Source organism: Orycteropus afer, unplaced genomic scaffold (assembly GCF_000298275.1).
Source record: "Orycteropus afer afer isolate SDZICR_OR568_19922 unplaced genomic scaffold, OryAfe1.0 scaffold00104, whole genome shotgun sequence".
Taxonomy (NCBI): Eukaryota; Metazoa; Chordata; class Mammalia; order Tubulidentata; family Orycteropodidae; genus Orycteropus; species Orycteropus afer.
This window is the reverse complement of record NW_006921691.1, coordinates 6,652,374-6,671,158: the sequence shown is the minus strand read 5'-3', so window position 1 is coordinate 6,671,158 and position 18,785 is coordinate 6,652,374.

Here is an 18,785-nt window from a genome sequence, read left to right as displayed (position 1 = left end):
ACCCCGGGATCCCTAAGAATCACCTGGGGGATCCTGTTAAAATGTAGATCCTGATTCAGTATATCTGGGGTGGAAATGCACATTCTCAGCAGGAGGTTGAACCGATTCATTCCTGAAGTTGGGTGAGGCAGACTCTCATAGACTATCAGGATCACAGCTTCAGCAGGAGGAGAGCCTAGGGCTAGCTAGCTGCTTCATTTCCCTAGTGAAATTCAGTCATCCATTCTCTTCCCTACTGCCAGCATCCCATCTTTTGAATGGGTCTTTCTCAATCTTGATTTCATGGCCTTTGGGGTCAGACTCTGCAGTACTTTTCTAAAGCAGATAATGTTAAGATGTAAGTACTTCTGGCACTTGGAAAAAAACATCGAATCAAGACAGCTTTCTCTCTCAGGTTTGAAAGTCACTGACACATCCATATTGGACCATTTCAAAATAATAATTTTGGTGTTTTAGGCTTTATCCTCACTAGGATACACATAGAAAAATACCTTCCTTAGACTTAAAGTTGTGACTGGCAGGGAATTCATAATTTCTGCTGGGCACTCTTTCTGAATATAGATGAAAGCTACTCTTTTTCATGTTCTTTCCTCCAAGACTGGTCCTTCATTAGACTTCCCTGGAATATCCCCAAGATCATAGAATTCTACCAAAAAAACCATGGGCTTTAGGATCAGAGAGATATCTCAGTTCATATCTGGACTTGCTATTTATCAACTGTAAAACTGTAGGCACGTGACTTAGTTTTATTGTGCTTCAGTTTCTTCACCCGTGAAAAGGGAATACTAGTAATAATATGTACTTTAGAGGCTTATAAGGAGCTCTGGTAGTGTAGTGCCTAAGACATTTGATGACTAACCAGAAGGCTGGTGGTTCAAACCTACCAGCCACTCCTCGGAAGGAAGGTTGGGCAATCACTTCCGTAGTGACACTGCCTCGGAAACCCAAGGAGGGGTCACCATGAGTCAGGTCCGACTCAACAGCACATAACAACTAGACTAAAATAGACTAGGAAAAAGTCTTGGCCTTCTCCTTCTGGAATCAACCAAGGAAAACCCTATGGATCACAACCATCCATTCTGCAACTGGTCGTGGGGATTGTGCAGGACCAGGCAGGGGTGTGTTCTGTTGTGCTCCTCGTGAGCTGGGGACTGACTTCACAGACAGCAACTAAGAACTAGGACAGAGGAAGAGGAGAAGAGAAAGGATGTTGCTTTTGTTGTTGTTATGTGCCATAGAGTTGGGCCCAACTCATAGCGACCCCTCCTTGGGTTTCTGAGGCAGTATCACTATGGAGTAGATTGCCCAACCTTCCTTCCAAGGAGTGGCTGCTGGGTTTGAACCACCACCCTTCTGGTTAGCAGTCAAGTGCCTTAGGCACTACACCACCAGAGCTCCTAGAGAAAGGATAGAGAGGAGATCATGGAAACAGCGAGATAGAGGAAGGCCCTGTGTTGTTTAAGATTGTTTGATGGGATCTTTTGGGCATGTGCCCAAGTACATCCCCTAGAAAATCTGTAAATTTGATGAAAATCAACAGATTGGTGTGGAAACAAGTGCAAGGGACTGGATTTCAGTTTGGAGAAAAAGAAAAAGCAGCATGTGTGAATGCAGAAACCAGACACAAGGAGATTAGACTATAAGGCTCCAGGAGTGTATAGAAATTGAGAGGAGGGCTTTGAACTTTCACAATTTTTAGATTTGGGAGGTTTAAGCTAAGTTTACTGGAGGTCCAGGGCCAAGGAAATCTCCCTGGCTAGCCGGGTTCATGAGGACTTGAGTTAATGTCCCTAAACTAGCCCCTACATGGTAAGCATCTAATAATCAGTGGCTACTACCTTTGGGTACTCAAATCAAAAACTGAGTAAAATCTTTGACTTGAATTGACATTTCAGTGATGGGACTGAGCCCAGATCAAGGTACTAGAGTAAAAAAAAATTGCTATTTTCTGTCCATCCTGCCTTTGGTTGTTGTGATAAGCATCTGCATCTGGAGTCTGGTACCAGAGTTCTCATTTTCACTCACAGGGTAAGTAGCCATGAAGCCTTTGACTTGAGTTCTAATCTTTCAACCTCACTTTTTTTTTTTTAAATGATTTTCTTAAAGCTCTGTTGCCAACTGAGTACTGGGGAGAAGGAATCACAATGAAATTTGAAGACCAGAATCCAAGGCAGGGGGAGTCCTATTATGATCGCTGACACTCTCCCATCCCTCAGACTTCTATGAGAACAATCTCTATTCCTAATTGTGCTGGTTTTTATGTTTGATTTGTCTCATTGTCTTTGATAGTACCCCCACATCTCCCCTGGGAGTGCTCATTTAATACTCCTCACCTGACTGACCTCCTCTCTATTGCCTAAGGAGTTCTCTTTCATCATCAAAAGGATTTACTCAGGCATCTATTTAGCACTCTGTACTGACTTAGGGAAATAGTCATATTCCTGGCCTGGAGGTTTCTGACAATTCTTAGATTCCTTTTGTTTTATACTTTTTTCCAGAAAAGTGTCATGGCCATTCTGACCATCAACATTTTCAGAGAGTGGGTGAGGTAGCAGTTGGTGAGGAAATTCTTCAGGCTCTGTAGCGTGCCCTTGATGTGGGTATAAATCAAAGAAAAGGCATACTTTCCGAATTCTCTGTGTTTCAGTGAAGTAGCTATGAACAATCACTTGGAATTCAGACAGAACAGGGTTCAAATCCTAACTGCCAGGCTCTAGCTGCGTGAGTGACAGCCCTCATTTTCCTAAACTTATTTCCTCATTTGTAGGAAATTAAGCAGGAGATTAAACACCTACTTTACAATGTTGTCAGAATTAAATGAGCTACAGTGTGTAAAATCCTTAGCACCATGCCTGATATCTAATCAGCATTCAATAAATGGTACTTCTTGCTATTGTTAAGGAGCTCTGGTGGTGTAGTGGTTAAGGCATTTGGCTGCTAACCCAAAGGTCTGTGGTTCTATCCCACCAGCAGCTCCATGAAAGAAAGATGAGGCAGTCTGCTTCCATAAAGATTTACAGCCCTGGAAACCCAATGGGAGTCACTGTGTGTTGGAATCAACTCCATGGCAGTGAATTTGGTTTGGTCTTGTTATTATTACTAAAACAAACACATAATGCAGCACATTAAGCCATCGAACTGCCACTGAACTGATTTCCACTCATAGATACCCTATAGGACAGAGTAGAACTACCACATAGGATTTCCAAGGTTGTAAATCTTTATGGAAGAAGACTGCCTCACCTTTCTCCCATGGAGCAGCTACTGGGTTTGAACCACTGACATTTTGGTTAGCAGCTAAGCACTTAACCAATGTGCCATCAGTGGTTTGAAGCATTAACAAGGAACTGAAAAACAGACAAAAATGCAACAAGAAATTGATGATAAAATCTTATAGAAACAGAAGAAGCCAAAGCAGAAAAGATAAAAGTTGCTTTGAGTTTAAGTGGCAAACCCTCATGTGAAAATCTGAAAGTATATGTTATCAACCAAGTGAATCCATGGAGATCTGATAAAGGAAAGGTAATAATATTTCCCAAAAAACTTCTCCAACAAGATAAGGAAGGTGATGCGAGTTTTCTCTTTCCAGACATGCACGAAGCCAATTGCACAATGAATTCTCTTCCGGAGTGGCTTCTTTAGGAAGCTTTGCAGGTAAAGACAGTATCTATCTGTAAAAATGCACTCCAGGGGAACTGACCACCCTCTGGGGGTCAGGAAATGGCTCTCAGAAGGCCTCATTCAGCTTTGTGGTCAGATGCTAGGCTGAGGATTGTACTGAATTCCTTGAATTAGCCTGTAGTTTGGCAAAAAGCCTTTCCTCCTGGGCAGCTGAATAATTTTTAGATGATCCAGCTGGCACATTGCGGAAACCCGCTAATGAGTCAGGAATGAACTTCTAAGGCTCCCCCACCCCCACCCCAGTTGCTCAAGGGAAGAGAATTTCCAGGGAAGCCAGTGAAAGATTTATGAGATTAACCCTGATATATTTTCTTCTCGATCTGTTGTTCTCAGCAGGGGTGCTAGAGACAGTGGGCTTGGGGTGTGAGGAGTGCAGGGGACAAAGACACTGACTCCCTGTCTTTCAGTGAGAGCCAGAAAAAAGATGAGTATAGAAACCAACTAATTAGGATTCCACTGTCAATGAAATATTCAATATCCTTTTTGGAATGTGCCTGCCTGCAGGCCCCACAGAGCCTAATAGATAAGTTTGAGGAGGAAAAGACACAGAGTGCGTGGGGCACTGAGGCAAAAAAGCTAGCGCGAGAGGTCTGGTAAATGAGCTCCTCTGTCTTTACACAGATGAGGAGGCGGGCTGCGGTGATTCCTGTGTGGGGTGTTCCCTGTAGCCAGTGAAATTCCCTTTCCACTTCCTGCATGTCGCTGCCTCCTGTCAGGGTGAGATGACCGTTTCATTCTGTAGTGGTCTTTCTTACAGTTCAAGCCTCCTTTACAGAAAACCAAGGGGCTGCCATCAGGTCCATGCTGACTCACAGTGACCCTATAGGACAGAGTAGAACTGCCCCATAAAATTTCCAAGGCTGTAAATCTATAGGAAGCCGACTGCCTCATCTTTCTCCCATGGAGAGGCTGGTGGGTTTGCACTGCTGACCTTTTGTTTAGAAGCCGAATGATTTAATTACTGCATCACCATGGTTCCTGAGGGACAAGTAGTAGGGAGCATATGGACAAAGAGGAAGCTGCTTTTTGGCCAAAAGGCCCTTCATGATTCAAAATAAGATTTTAAAATTATTATTTTTCAATGATGTGGGGAAATAGAATAACACGACTCAATTATTTTGGCTCAGTTTCAGTTACGTATGGACAGTGGCAGCAGACCTAACAAGTATGATTTAGTTTGAGGGGTGATCCCAAAGTCCTTAATTTGCCACAACTTTCCAGTTTCTTCTTCAGAAAAATCTTTTAGTTGTAAAGTGTGGAAAACTGGACTGTTAGAATTTTGCCTCTACTCTCTTCCTCCAGCTTGTTTTCTGTTAGAAGTGCCAATAAGAGCCACCAGAAATAGCCCCAAACATACCAACTATAGAGGGAGTTGGCAGGGGCCTGTGGAAGCTGTCTGGGTGAAGAAAAGATGGCTAACCCACAGGATTGGCACTCAGCATCACCTCTCCTCATTGACTTGTGCAACCATAAGTTCCAAGATGGAGAGCCCTTGTGGGAGGCGAGGAGAGTGGTTTAGGACTAACCTTCAGTTTGGATTGTCCCCCATGCAAAATTTTCTTAATCCTCCACCCAAAACTGTTCTAAACATAAATGTACTGTTTAACAGGTAAAACAGAACGATTTACAATACAATTTGGTGTAGTTATTAGCAGTCTTGATAAGAGAATGGATTTTCACACCATTTCCTATGCAGAAATTTCAAAGTGATCTTGGAAGGTCTCAGAAGGAAGACTCTCTTTTTGCAATTGTGTTTCAGGTGAAAGTTTACAGAGCAAGTAAGTTTCCCATTTGATAGTTTGTACATAAAGTGTTCCTTTTGATCTTGTACAATTGATTGTTCTAAGGAACGTGTTCCTCTCAAGTGTTACTGTTTATTTTATGGGCCCGTCTCTTGTTTGGGATCATAACGACCCCTCCCGAGGCAGACTCAATGGCAAACAACAACAACAACAACAACAACAATTGTTTGGGAGCTCTGGTGGCATAGTGCCTAAGGCATATGACTGCTAACCAAAAGGCTGGCAGTTCAAACCCACCAGCCATGCCTTGGATGGAAGACTGGGCAATCAACTTCTGTAGAGATATTGCCTCGGAAACCCAAGGAGGGGTCATTATATTGTTTAAGGAACTCTGGTGGTGTGGTGCCTAAGACATTTGACTGCTAGGCAGAAGGTTGGCAGTTAAAGCCCACCAGCCACCAGGGCAGAAGGAAGACACGGCAATCTACTTCTATAAGATTTACCACCTCAGAAACCCAATGGGTGTTGCTAAGAGTCGGAATTGACTCAATGGCAGTGGCTTGGGTGGGGTTTGGTCTATTGTTTGGCTAGAAGGTGATCTCTGGGAAAGACTTCAGTTCTAGGTCAGAAGAGTGTCTTAGGGCGATATCCTTGGTTCCTTTACTTTCTGTCTGACCAGTAAATCTGGTCTGTTTTTTTGTGATATTTGATTTTTTGTTGTACATTTTTCTCCCACTCTGTCTTGGATCCTTTGTTGTGATCCTAGTCAGAGTGATTGGTAGTGATAGCTGGGCACCATCTAGTTCTGGTCTCAGGGTCATGAAGGCTGTGGTTCATTAGTCTTTTGAACTAATTGCTCCCTTGAGTCTTTGGTTTTCTTTACTCTCCTTTGCTCTAGGTGGGAAGAGACCAATAATTAAACCTTAGATGGCTGCTTGAAAGCTTTTAAGACCCTGTTGTTGTTGTTGTTGTTACGTGCCATCAAGTCGGCTCCAACTCATAGCGACCCCTCCTTGGGTTGCCGAGGCAGTATCACTATGGAAGTAGATTGCCCAACTGCGGTGTGGTAAATTACTTAATTTGGCTTTTCTACCCATAAGTCTTGTAAACTCCGAGGTGGAATTTGCCATGAGCAACTGATTGTAAATGTTATCCATCTGGAGTATTTCTGTTGGGAGTGGCACTAAACAATGTTCTGGGAGGTTCCCGCTCTCTCTCAGGTGCTTAGAGTTCTGATGCTGTGATTGGTTGGTTTGGCCACTCTGCTGGGCTCAAAAGGAGGCCCCCTATTGGCAGAAGTCTCTCTCTCTGACAGCTGGCTGAGGAAGGACACGCTCCTGAGAGACATGCACTGCTGGGAAAGAGATGCAAGAGACATGCATTGCTGAGTGAGACACCAAGGGATATCCAGTACTGGGAGACAGACTGTGAGAGACTGTTGGGTGAGAGACGGCAGGCTGGGAGAGAGACTGAGAGTTTTTCCTGAACTTGAATTGTAACTTGGTGCTTCCCTAATAAACCCCATAATCTGTGAGTTCTGTGTGGCCACTGCAGTGAATTATCCAACCCAGTGGAGAGGTGGTGGGTGCTGCGGGAGGAACAGTTGGTGTCAGGGTTGGTGAAAGGGCTGGAGGGAGGCAGCATGTCTGGCCTCACAGGAATAGGCCTTGGGCTGCTGATGGTGGTTCTGTCTTCCTCTTTTGGGGTTAGGGGAGGTCAGGAGATGTGGCCTTCCTGCCTTTTCAGCACCAACCTTCCTTCTGAGAAGGGGCTGGTGGGTTTGAACTGCCAGCCTTCTGGTTAGTAGTCAAGTGCCTTAGGTTTAAGACCCTAGACTCATCAAAAAGGATACAGAACATTGTTTTTATGAATGATGTTGTGCCAATTGATGTACATGTCCCCAAGCCTATGTTCCTTTGCCTTCAAGCCTAGGAACTTCATCTCAAGAGGTGTTTGGTCATGTCAAAACTCTCATTTTTGCTAGTTAAAGAAGTTTGCCTGGATGAGTCCACCATTGTATTAACATTTGAATTTTGAGTGTAAGTCTATTTCTAAATTATAAGTGAACTGGACTTGGAAGCATTCAAATACCAAATGTCATTTTAATTTTATACTGGCTTTTTCAATATTTAATATCTGTCAAATAAGTTTGTCATTCCCAGTCATATGAAATTTTGAAGGTAACTTGTGTGTGTGTGTGTGTGTATGTGTATTAGGGGAGGGGAAGTGAGGAAAGAGTTCAGGTGTATCTAAGAAAATTCCAATTTAACTATAGGTTTAAGGTCCTGACAATTTCTGGGACAGTCAAAATTCTAAATATTCAGGCCTGTAGTCAGACCAAGTATCCTATATTATGGTTTAGAAAATATAAGGTTGGTCTCAGGAAAATAACAGGTGGTCTATCATAGCCCTGGTTTGCATTTGGAGTTTGCTTACATGTACAGCAGGTCTTAGACAACTCTCCCAGACATCAACATCTGAATTACTTGTTTAAAATTATGTAAAATATCAAAACATCTGACAGCAGATCTATTATCAGTTTCTTGTCAGTAGCTTCAACCAGAGCCTACATCTAATCTCTTTCATAAATCATCTCTGCCCACCTGGTTTGAGTCTCTGGGTGGTACAAACAGTTAAGTGCTTAGTTACTAAACTAAAGCTTAGGGGTTTGAGTCCATCCAGAAGCACCTCAGAAGAAAGGCCTGGCAAACTCCTTCTGGAAAATCAGCCACTGAAAACTCTATGGAGCACAGTTCTCTGATACATTGGAAGCAGCCATGCATCTACTCTACAGCAACTGGTACTGGTTTGTCCACCTGGTCAGGCCCGGAGATGAGCAATTCTGATCACTTCAGGAAAAAATAAATTCACCATGTAGTCACTGATTTCAGGCTATACTTTAGGTCCTGTTAGGTGCTGGATATACAGGTATGCACAACACACAGTCTCTGAGTCTAATGTTAGGGCAAAATGCTTTTCCTTTCTAACTCAGAAACAATAATGATAATTTTTCAATAAAGCTTCATCCCACACACTGTCAGCTTATCTGAAGATCATAATGAATTATCATATGAGAAGTGGAGCCAAAGGGGGCAGGTTCAAGATGTGACCGTGAGAACAAAACTTTTAATTATGAGTTTTGATTTCTTCTCAGAATTCAAAGCCTTCTCATCACTTGGGAGAAGCTAGTGAATTTCTTATAATAGCAACATCTTCTTTGCTTAATAGCAAATAGAAAGGAGATTGATTTTTTTTTTTTTTCTTTTTAGTTTGGAACTGGGTCTGTTGTGAATTAGAATAATACCACCAATGCATTACATATGGGCTACTAACCAGTTTCAAATATAAATCACTTTGTGTTTTATTTTATTTTATTTTTTTTTCCCTTGCCTTGCACAGGAGTTTGTGTTTCCTGCTGATTAAAGGAAAAAAGCCACTGTATTTACCAACCTCCCTACTCCCGCCAATCCCTCTGTTTTAAACTAATGTGGGATTTGTTTGAGTCTGAGGTAGACAGAAGCAGTGGTCCAGACCACCCACTGTCAGGACTCTAAGGCGGGTGCTAGAGTCAGATTGAACAGAGGTGCTCGTGAAGGCATGGGCAATCTTAACTCCATCTGAAAGTATTTTACATGTATCTTCTTGTTAGTGTCCTTCCAAAAGAAGCACTAAGTCCAGCCTCTCTGACTGTTTGAATCCCTCCACCTGCACATATTAGGAGAGTCCTTTCAGTTTCCTGTCTCCTTTGTAGATACAAAATGTATCTAGGTGTGGTAGTTAAGGTTTGTGTCAACTTGGCTGGGCCTGGTTGACTGGCTGGGCAGTTGGTGGTAGTTATTCCCCATGATGAGACGGCAATCAACTCCATGATGGGATCTACCACAAGCAGCTGAGAGCTGCTTTAAGGATGTGGTCTTCTTCCCGTATATAAGCAGCAGCTTTGGTAATGGTCTCTAGCTTATGGCACACTTGAATCCTGCATGTAGCTGAGTTGTTGTTGAACAGCTTGCCATGCTCTGCCAATCTTGGGACTTTCAATGGACTTGAGTCAATGTCCTGCCGTGTGGTTTGGTACCATTGGGACTGTGTCTTTTTACTTGTCAACCTTGGGTTTCTCAGCCTCAGCAACCAGCTTCTGTCTGAGTGGAGAAAAGCCTGTAGCTTCAGTGGCCTGGGAACAGGAGGCAGAGCTAAAGGCCAGGGTTGAGGGGCTTTTACCCAGCCCCTAGAGCCTGGCACTTTAAACTCAGACTTAAAGCCTCCAAACTGTAAGAGAATAAACTCCTGTTTGTTAGAGCCATCCCATTTGTGGTATATTTCTGTCAGAGTGGCACTAGGTAACCAGAACACTAGACATTTTCATATTTTAAAAAGTGGGATAAGAATGCCCAGCATCCTACCATCAATTGTCTATTTTTTCTTTCTATGAGAAAAACTGCTTTTAAGTCAGGGATGCTCAGCATTTCTTGTGAAAAGCTAGTTTTGACTTTGCCAAGTTATGTTGTTTTTAGTTGCCTTGGAGTTGACCCTGATTCATGGTGACCTTATGTAAAAACGGAATGAAATGTAGCCTGGTCCTATGCCTTCTTCATTTATTTACTCATTTATTCTTGCATCAGTTATTTTTTGGACATGTGTTGTGTGCTGAGTACTATGCTAAGCACTGGGTATACATACCATTGTGAACAAGACAGAAATGACCCCTGTCCTTAAGGTGGTTACAGTCTGGAGACAGATGATAAAAAAGCAAATGGGGAAACATTATAAATTGTGACATATTTCATGAATTGAATGACAGGGACTTTCATAGAGAAAAGGCAGGTGAGGGGTGGGGAAAACTTCTCTCGGTAGGGTCATCAGGGAAGGTCTCTAGGAGGTAATGTCTTAGGTCTTGGGGAAAGAAAGTTGGGGTGTACTGAGGGTGCATTTCTGATAGAGGGAAGAAGGGGAGATGTAGGAAAGGATGGAAGGTAACTGCGGGCCATTCTTGATTATCTGGCTGGAATCCTCTTTAAATATCAAGTGGGTATCAATGGGTTATCAGTGATATACTGGTAAATCTTGAATGACTAGCAGAGTTGTTATTAATATCATTCTAAACTGTGGCTAAGACACTTGCCTGCTAACCAGATGGCTGGAGGTTCAAACCCACCAGCCACTCCTCAGAAGGAAGGTTGGGCAATCCTACTTCCGTAGTGATACTGCCTCGGAAACCCAAGGAGGGGTCGCTATGAGTCGGGGCCAACTCGACGGCACATAACAACAACAACAACAACAGTTTCAGAGGCCACTGTTCTTTATTTTCTCATTTATCACAGTGGAAGTGATATAAAGGGTAGACCAAGTGGAATTTTATGTAAAATACACTTTCCACTACATTCTGGTATGGAGAGGAGCTAGAACCCACAACACCAAAAGGGTCATTGAATAATAATATTGTTGTTATTGTTGTTAGGTGCCATCGAGTCGGCTCTGACTCACAACAACCCTATGTACAATAGAACGAAACACTGCCTGGTCCTGCACCAGCCTCATAATCCCTGTTATACCTGAGCCCATCATTGCAGTCACTGCGTCAATCCATCTCATTGAGGGCCTTCCCCTTTTTCGTTGACCCTCCACTTTACCAAGCATGATATCCTTCTCTAGGGAATGGTCCCTTCTGAGAACATGACCAAAGTAGGTGAGACAAAGTCTGGCCATTCTCGCTTCCAAGGAGCATTCTGGCTGCACTTCTTTTCGCAGTCCATGGTACTTTGAGTATTCTTAATGAATCTTCTTCTCAGAGTAATAATGGTAGAGGTAAATTACTTACCCCTGAGTGCAAAAAAATGCAGTCCCACGAGTGGTACAAGCAGTTAGTGTGCTTGACTGTTAACTGAAAGGTTGGTGGTTCTACTCCACCCAGAAGCACCCCAGAAGAAAGGCCTAGGGATCTACTTTTGAAAAATCAGTCACTGAAAACTCCCTGGAGTGCAGCTCTATCTGACACACATGGGGTCACCATAAGTTGGAACTGACTTGGTTTTTGTTTTTGAGTACAACAAACACACAAGGATAACGCAGCACAGCCCAATTCCTACTTGCCCTTCCTCAGAAGTAGCCTTCCCTTCCACCCAACTTAGGTCCCTTGAATGGTATTTAAGATTAACAAGTTCTTATATACTAAGGAGCTCTAGTGGCATAGTGCCTAAGGCATTTGACTGCTAACTAAAAGGTCAGTGGTTCAAGTCCACCAGCCACTCCGCAGAAGGAACATGGGATGATCTACTTCCATAAAGATTTACAGCCTTGTAACCCAATGTGCGTCGCTATGAGTCAGTTTGTTTATACCTTTAACTATGCTCTCTACTGTCTTCTAAGTTCCTTGAGGGAAGGGATGATATTGAATTCATCATCCACTAGCAAACCCAACATCCAGCATATTGCCATTCCCATAAAAACTACCCAATAAATATTTGAGTGATTGCTGTAGAAGGACTTAAAATAGTCATTAGTGAGGAAAGCTATTAGAAAGGTGGTACCATTTCTTTTCATTTAGAGGTTTTCCACAGTGCTTGTTATATACAGTCCATAATTTTTGTTGTTACTTCCAATAACAAAAAATGGCTATCATAGGATCTTTGCTTAATTCCTTTGATGAAGCCATTGGCTTGTTGACAAGAGCAGTGCTCAAGAATCAACACTGAGCTATTTAACAGAACCCGCAAAGGACTGATTGTTGCATCATTCTGCTGAGATGTGAAGTAATGTCTGAGCCTTAGTTCCCAGTGTTGGGCTGGCTCAGTCTCTGTTCTCGATTCAGACAGTGACATAAACCCTACATCCTGCCTCCTGACCCTTGCTCTAGAGGCTCCAGGCCAATCCCATCAGAGGCAACTTGGCAGCCAGGCCCCATCAGGAAGTACATGCTGTCCCAGGAGGATCGCACAAGAACAGGTCAACACTGCATCTGCCATGAGAAGTTTAGGGGAAAAAAACATCACCACTCAGCACTATCCTTTCCTCTAACTATCTGCTCCTGCTCTGCTCCAAACAAAGGACAACTGAACAAGGAAATTAGAAATGGCACCATTCTGGGGCCATCTACTCAGCAGAAAATCAATGCAAATAGTGCACACAAATGCCTGGTCAAATGACTATTCACGCAAAAGCAAAGAACTTAGGCTGAAATAGTGAAACTGGGTGATGAGCAGAAGATAACGGAAGTTGGGAGGAGAGCTCAGCGGTGTCTGTGTGTGTGATGGGTGCTGGGGCTGGTCCCTCCACTCCCTTAGACTGGAACTCTTAGTTCCGGTCTATACTTAGAGTACTGTACTCATATAAGAACATTCTTTCTCAGTGGCAGGAGAATATGAGCTGACAATATAAAGTTGTTGCAGGTCAGAGGTGGGAGATGAAAATAAAGATAAGAGAATTGATGTCAGAAATTTGCTGGTTGGGTTTCTGCCTCAGGTAAATACTCAGCCAACAACCTGAGAAACTAGGCCACAGTTAGCTGGGCATTTGGGTCAGAGGCATTAACAGGTGATTATTATTTAATGTAGGATTCCTGTGCTCAAGGGGAAGCCTTAGGAATGACAGACTTCCTTCATAGTTCTGGTCCTCTTGAGGACACTGTTGTTGTTGTTATGTGCCATCAAGTCAGATCCGACTCATAGTGACCCCTCCTTGGGTTTCCGAGGCAATATCTCTACAGAAGTAGATTGCCCAACCTTCCTTTCGAGGAGTGGCTGGTGGGTTTGAACCACCAGTCTTCTGATTAGCAGTCAGGTGCCTTAGGCACTACGCTTACTCTGGGTTTAACATCCAGTCATTACTATCAGTAATTAGGGGAAATGGTTAATGCACTTGACTGCAAGCTGAAATGTTGGAGGTTCAAGTCCACCCAGAGGCACTTCAGAAGAAAGGCCTGGAGATCTACTTCCTAAAGATTGTAGCCATTAAAAACCCTGTGCAGTGTAGTTCTTCTCTGGAAACATGTGCAGTTGCCATGAGTCAGAATCAACTCGATGGCAGCTGGTTTTATATGTCAAGTACTCTTTTCTCTCTCTTTCTGTGTTTATATCTTTCTTCCTCTCTCTCTCTCCTTCTCTTTCTTTCTCTCAATTGTTTTGGTTCCTATTTTCCCAAAATGATATATTTGCAAAGTTCTTATGTAATGAGGGAGGAACAACTCAGAAAAAGGTGAGAATGGTGGCACAACTCTAAGAATGTAATCAATGTTACTAAATTGCACATATAGAAACTGGTGAATTGGTCTGCGTTTGGCTGTGTATAGTCTCAACAACAACAAAATAAATAAAATCAAAGAAGAGACAAACCAGTAAAAAATGCTACACAGCAGAGTTCTACTTGGACACACATGGGGTCACCATGAATCAGAATCAACTCCAAGGCAACTGGTTGGTTTTTAAATTACTGTCAGATGAAGAGCTCAAAGAAATAGCCATTATATTTCTTTCTATTTTGTTTTCTCTCTGTTAGCTATAACATAAACTGAAAATAAACCCAGATAAGAAGGTAAGAAGAACTTTACCTTCCTTGTTAGAAGGGCTCAGTAGTTGGGAGTAGCAGCAGGGAAAACCTCTACAGGAGAAACCAAATACAACAGTTTTTTGTGTTTCAGGTGGAATCACCAAGAGACCAATTAACACCTTTTTTTGAGGGGATTAACCATTCTGTTATTTGCAGATATGGACTGCTTGTAGAACTGTTCCCAGTCCACACAGTAGGAGCAACTGAAGTGTTGATCAAAGGGCTTCCAGAGCAAATAAAGCTTCCTACAGTAAATGCTGGCAGAGGTGTGGAGGGCTCCAGGCTTTGGGCTCACAGCTTGGCACCACATTCATTGCTGGAGGAATCCAAGCCTCACAAAAGACAGCTTTTAAAGGAAAAACGCTTTTTCTTAGAAAAATTAGTTAAGGGTTGATTCATTCTCCGAAGGTGGTTTTGTTACTAGCCATCCATACAGCTCTTCCAGAGTCTGCGTCTCCCAGGAGTTGGAGCTTGTGTGTGCCAGTTGGCTTTGGGCTGGATCTGAGAATTTTAGCTTGGGAATTGGATCTTTGTTGTTCTTTGTTGCCACCCGTTTTTCTTTTAAATTGCTTGTGCAATTGCCAAGGTAATTTGCAATTAGAGGAGCTCTACTGAATTTTCTTTACTCACCCTTTGCTGTATTAGTTTAGTAAGCTTCTTACTAGGAAATAACTTTTGCAATTGAGAAGGTGGAGAGCTAATCCTGGGAGCAGGGTGTGTGTGCATAATTTGGTGTAGTACTCAGAATTTCCTGCTTCTTTGTGGCCCTAACACTGATGAAAATAGCCTTAAAAAACCAATTGCCATCAAGTCAATTCTGACTCAAGGTGACCTTATGTGTATTAGAGTAGATTTGTGCTCCATGTTTTTTATACTTTTATTTTTCGTTGTTGTTGAAAATATTTACAGCAGAACATACACCAATTCCACAATTTCTACATGTGACATTGATTATATTCCTGAAGTTGTACAACCATTCTCAGCTTTCTTTTCTGTGTTGTCGATATAGATCTCATATAGATCTTCAAAGAGCACAATCCTCAACCAAGAGAAGAGGGGCACCCAAAGCTGAGGGGATGAGGTTTCCATCCTAGTGGGCCTCTAACTGGGAGCTCTGGTGGTGTAGTGCCTAAGGCATTTGACTGCTAACCAGAATCTGGTGGTTCAAACCTACCAGCCACTCCTTGGAAGGAAGGTTGGGGCAATCTACTTCCGTAATGATACCGCCTTGGAAACCCAAGGAGGGGTTGCTATGAGTCGGATCCAACTGGACGGGAGTGAGTTTGGTTTTGTTTGGTTGGGCCTCTAACCCACGCGGAAGGGCCTCCACCTAGAATCAGGAGAGCATGGCCAACACGCAGATTCTGGAAGGTGAGGCCATTGACTAGATGGATCCAAAGAAAAGAGGATTATTTTCAAGACTTGAGAGCTAATGTTATGTGTTCTGCTGGATTTTAGACTTGTTTGATGCCTATTATCCCTTCTTTCCCTCCAATTTCTCTCATTTGTAATGGAAATGTCTACCTTGGGCCTGTTCCACCATTGTATTTTGGAAACAGATAACTTGTATTCTAGATTTCACAAGTTCAAAGATAAAGAGGAATTTTGCCCCAGGACACAATACACTTTAAAGTCTCACACATTTGATTTCCATGATTCAGAAGATGAGATTTTGCACTTGGTGTTCATTTAAGATTTGGGATGATGTGATGGAGGGCATATGCTTTGCATACGGGAAAGGCATGAATTTTGGGGGGGGGCAAAGGGTGGAGTGTTATGGATTGAATTGTGTCCCCCCTGAAATAAGTGTTATAAATCCTAACCCCTATACCTGTGTTTAACGAACTCTGGTAGTGTAGTGGATAAGGCATTTGGCTGCTAAACAGAAGATCTGTAGTTCAAACCCACCAGCCACTCCATGGAAGGAATATGGGACAATCTACTTCCATAAAGATTTACAGCCTCAGAAACCCAATGGGGGTCGCTATGATGGTGCAGTTGTTAAAGCACTCAGCTGCTAACCAAAACATCAGTGGTTCAAATCCATCAGCAACTCCATGGGAGAAAGAGGAGGCAGTGTGTTTCTGTAAAGATTCATAGCCTCGGAAAGCCTATGAGGTAGTTCTACTCTGTTCTATAGGGTAGCTATGAGTCAGAATCACCTAAATGGCAGAGGGTCATACCTGTGGTTATAATCCCATTTAGGAATGGTTTTTGTTATATTAACTAGGCAATATTATTGTAGGGTACATATTAATTTCCTTTGAGATATAAAAGAGCAGATTAAACAAGCAAGCACAAATAGAGGGGAAAATCATGCCACATGATGGACAAGAAACCTAGGAATAGAGCTGGAAAAGAGACAAGGACCTTTCCCTAGAGTAGACAGAAGAAGTGAGTTCCTATAGAGCTGGCACTCTGAATCAAACTTCTAGCATCCTAAACTACGAGAAAACACATTTCTGTTCTCTGAAGCCACCTCTTGTGGTATTTCTGTTAAAGCAGCACTAGATAACTAAGATAGAACTTGGTACCAGGAGTTCTATTTCCTCATTGATTGCTAGGGTTGACTTGGGTGATCTGGTTGTCTAGGTCTGTGTCTCCCTCCTCCCTCACTGTTCCATATGCATTCCTCCTAAAGCTGTATGCTTAGTCAAACAGGATGACCTTCCCCAATAGAGGAGGACCATTCTTTGGTCAAGGGTATATGAGTAGCTATACTCCTCTGCTAGAACCTCCAAACAATCACTCAAGCTCCATAGAGTTTTTAATGGCTGATTTTTTTGGAAGTAGATTGTCAAGTCTTTCTTCCAAAGTGCCTCTGGGTGGACTTGAACTTTCAAACTTTCAATTAGCAGCTGACAGTGTTAACCATTCACACCACCTAGAGCTGTCTGAAACACTCTCAGGGAACCTTTAAACAGTTTATGCTATACTTTCCTACTGTCATCTTTCAAGGAAATTAGGTGAGCTTGGCAATTTGTGGTTCTTTTAAAGAATAAAGATTAAATTAATTAAATGTCAATGTTTCCATTACTTAAACTCATAAATCCAAAATATATTAGAGCTGACAGAGATTAATTCCACCTTATTTTATAGATGAGAAAAGTGAGGACCAGAGAGGAAAAATAATTTTCCTTCAAGAAAATTGACCTCAAAGCTAGTTACCAGCAGAGCTGGGACAGAAACCAGAACTTTTGATTTCTAGACTACTATTCAGCTAGTATTTAACATATTAATTAGAATTGTCATAGTTCCAACTTGGATCTCTCTCAGAATGGGTGGCTCAATTTTTACATTATGATTCCCATAGGGCTGTCTGGTTAATGATACCATTAACTTTACTTTCAGCCAACATTTTAGAAATTGCATTTTCCCCACCACATGTATCAGAATTATCTCTTAAAAATGCAGTTCCCTAGATTATCCCTCCTGGCATAGTAGACCATATGATTGACCATATGATTGTCTGATTCAAATGGCCAATACCAGTCCATTTTGGATCACTAATGCCTAGGATATTGCTTTATGCATTCCATTTTATTTTTTGACAACTGCCAGTTTTCCTGGATTCATACTTTATACATTCCATGTTCTGATTATTAATGAATATTTTCAGCTTTTTCTTTCCATTTTGAGTCATGCTCCATCAGCAAGTAAAGGTCTCTAAAACTTTATTCCATCCATATCACTAAGGTTGGTTCTACTTTGAGGGGGCAGCTCTTTCTCAGTTATATTTTGAGTGCAATCCAAACTGAGGGGCTCATCTTCTGGCATTACATCAGACAATGTTTCACTGCTATTCATAAGGTTTTCAGTGGCCAATTTTTTCAGAAATATATGGTTCCATCCATCCTTCCAGTTTGGCTTAGTCTGGGAGCTTTGCTGAAACTTGTCCAACATGGGTGACCCTGCTGGTATGTGAAATATCAGTGCCATAGCTTCTAACCTCACAGCAACATACAAGCCACCATAGTATGACAAACTTTCAGGGAAGAACTCACTCACCATTTCTCAAGCTGAAAGAACTGAAGAAAAATTTCAAGCCTCAAATTGCAATATTGAAGGATTCTATGAGCAAAATACTGAACGATGTAGGAAGTATCAAAAGAAGATGGAAGGCACACACAGTCACTGTACCAAAAAGAATTGGTTGACATTCATCTATTTCAAGAAGAAGTAAATGATCAAGAAACAATGGTATTAAAGGAAGAAGCACAAGCTGCACTGAGGAATTGGTGAAAAACAAGCCTCCAGGAATTGAAGGAATGTTTCAACAAATGGATGCAGAACTGGAGGCAATTACTCATTTATGCAAAGGAATTTGGAAGACAGCTACCTGGCCAACTGACTGGATTCGATCCATGCTTGTGCCCTGTGGTAGTATGTTTGTGAGTGTTTCCATGATTTTTTGGCTTTTTTCATTCTTCTTTGCTCTGTACGAGGAGAGACCCATCGTTGCATCTAGATGGCAGCTTGCAAGCTTTTAAGACCCCAGTTGCTACCGCCAAAGTAGGAGGTGGAACAATGTTTTGTGTACTATGTTATGCCAATTGAGCTTGATGTCCCCTGTGACTATGGTCCCAAGCCCACAAGGTCCCTCTTGGTAGTTGGCTGTGACCAAGCAGTGACTACAACCCTGACCCTTGTCAGCTCTACTATACACCTGGGAATTCTCCATACACTCCTGCCCCCTGAGCTGTCTCCCTGTGCATAAGCAGCCCTTCTTTCTCCCATGATTTTTCTCTCCAGGGCGTGTGTCTACTTGAGGTAAATGTTTAACTCACATGCCTGTGCTTTGTTTGGCTGGAAACCACAGGTGTG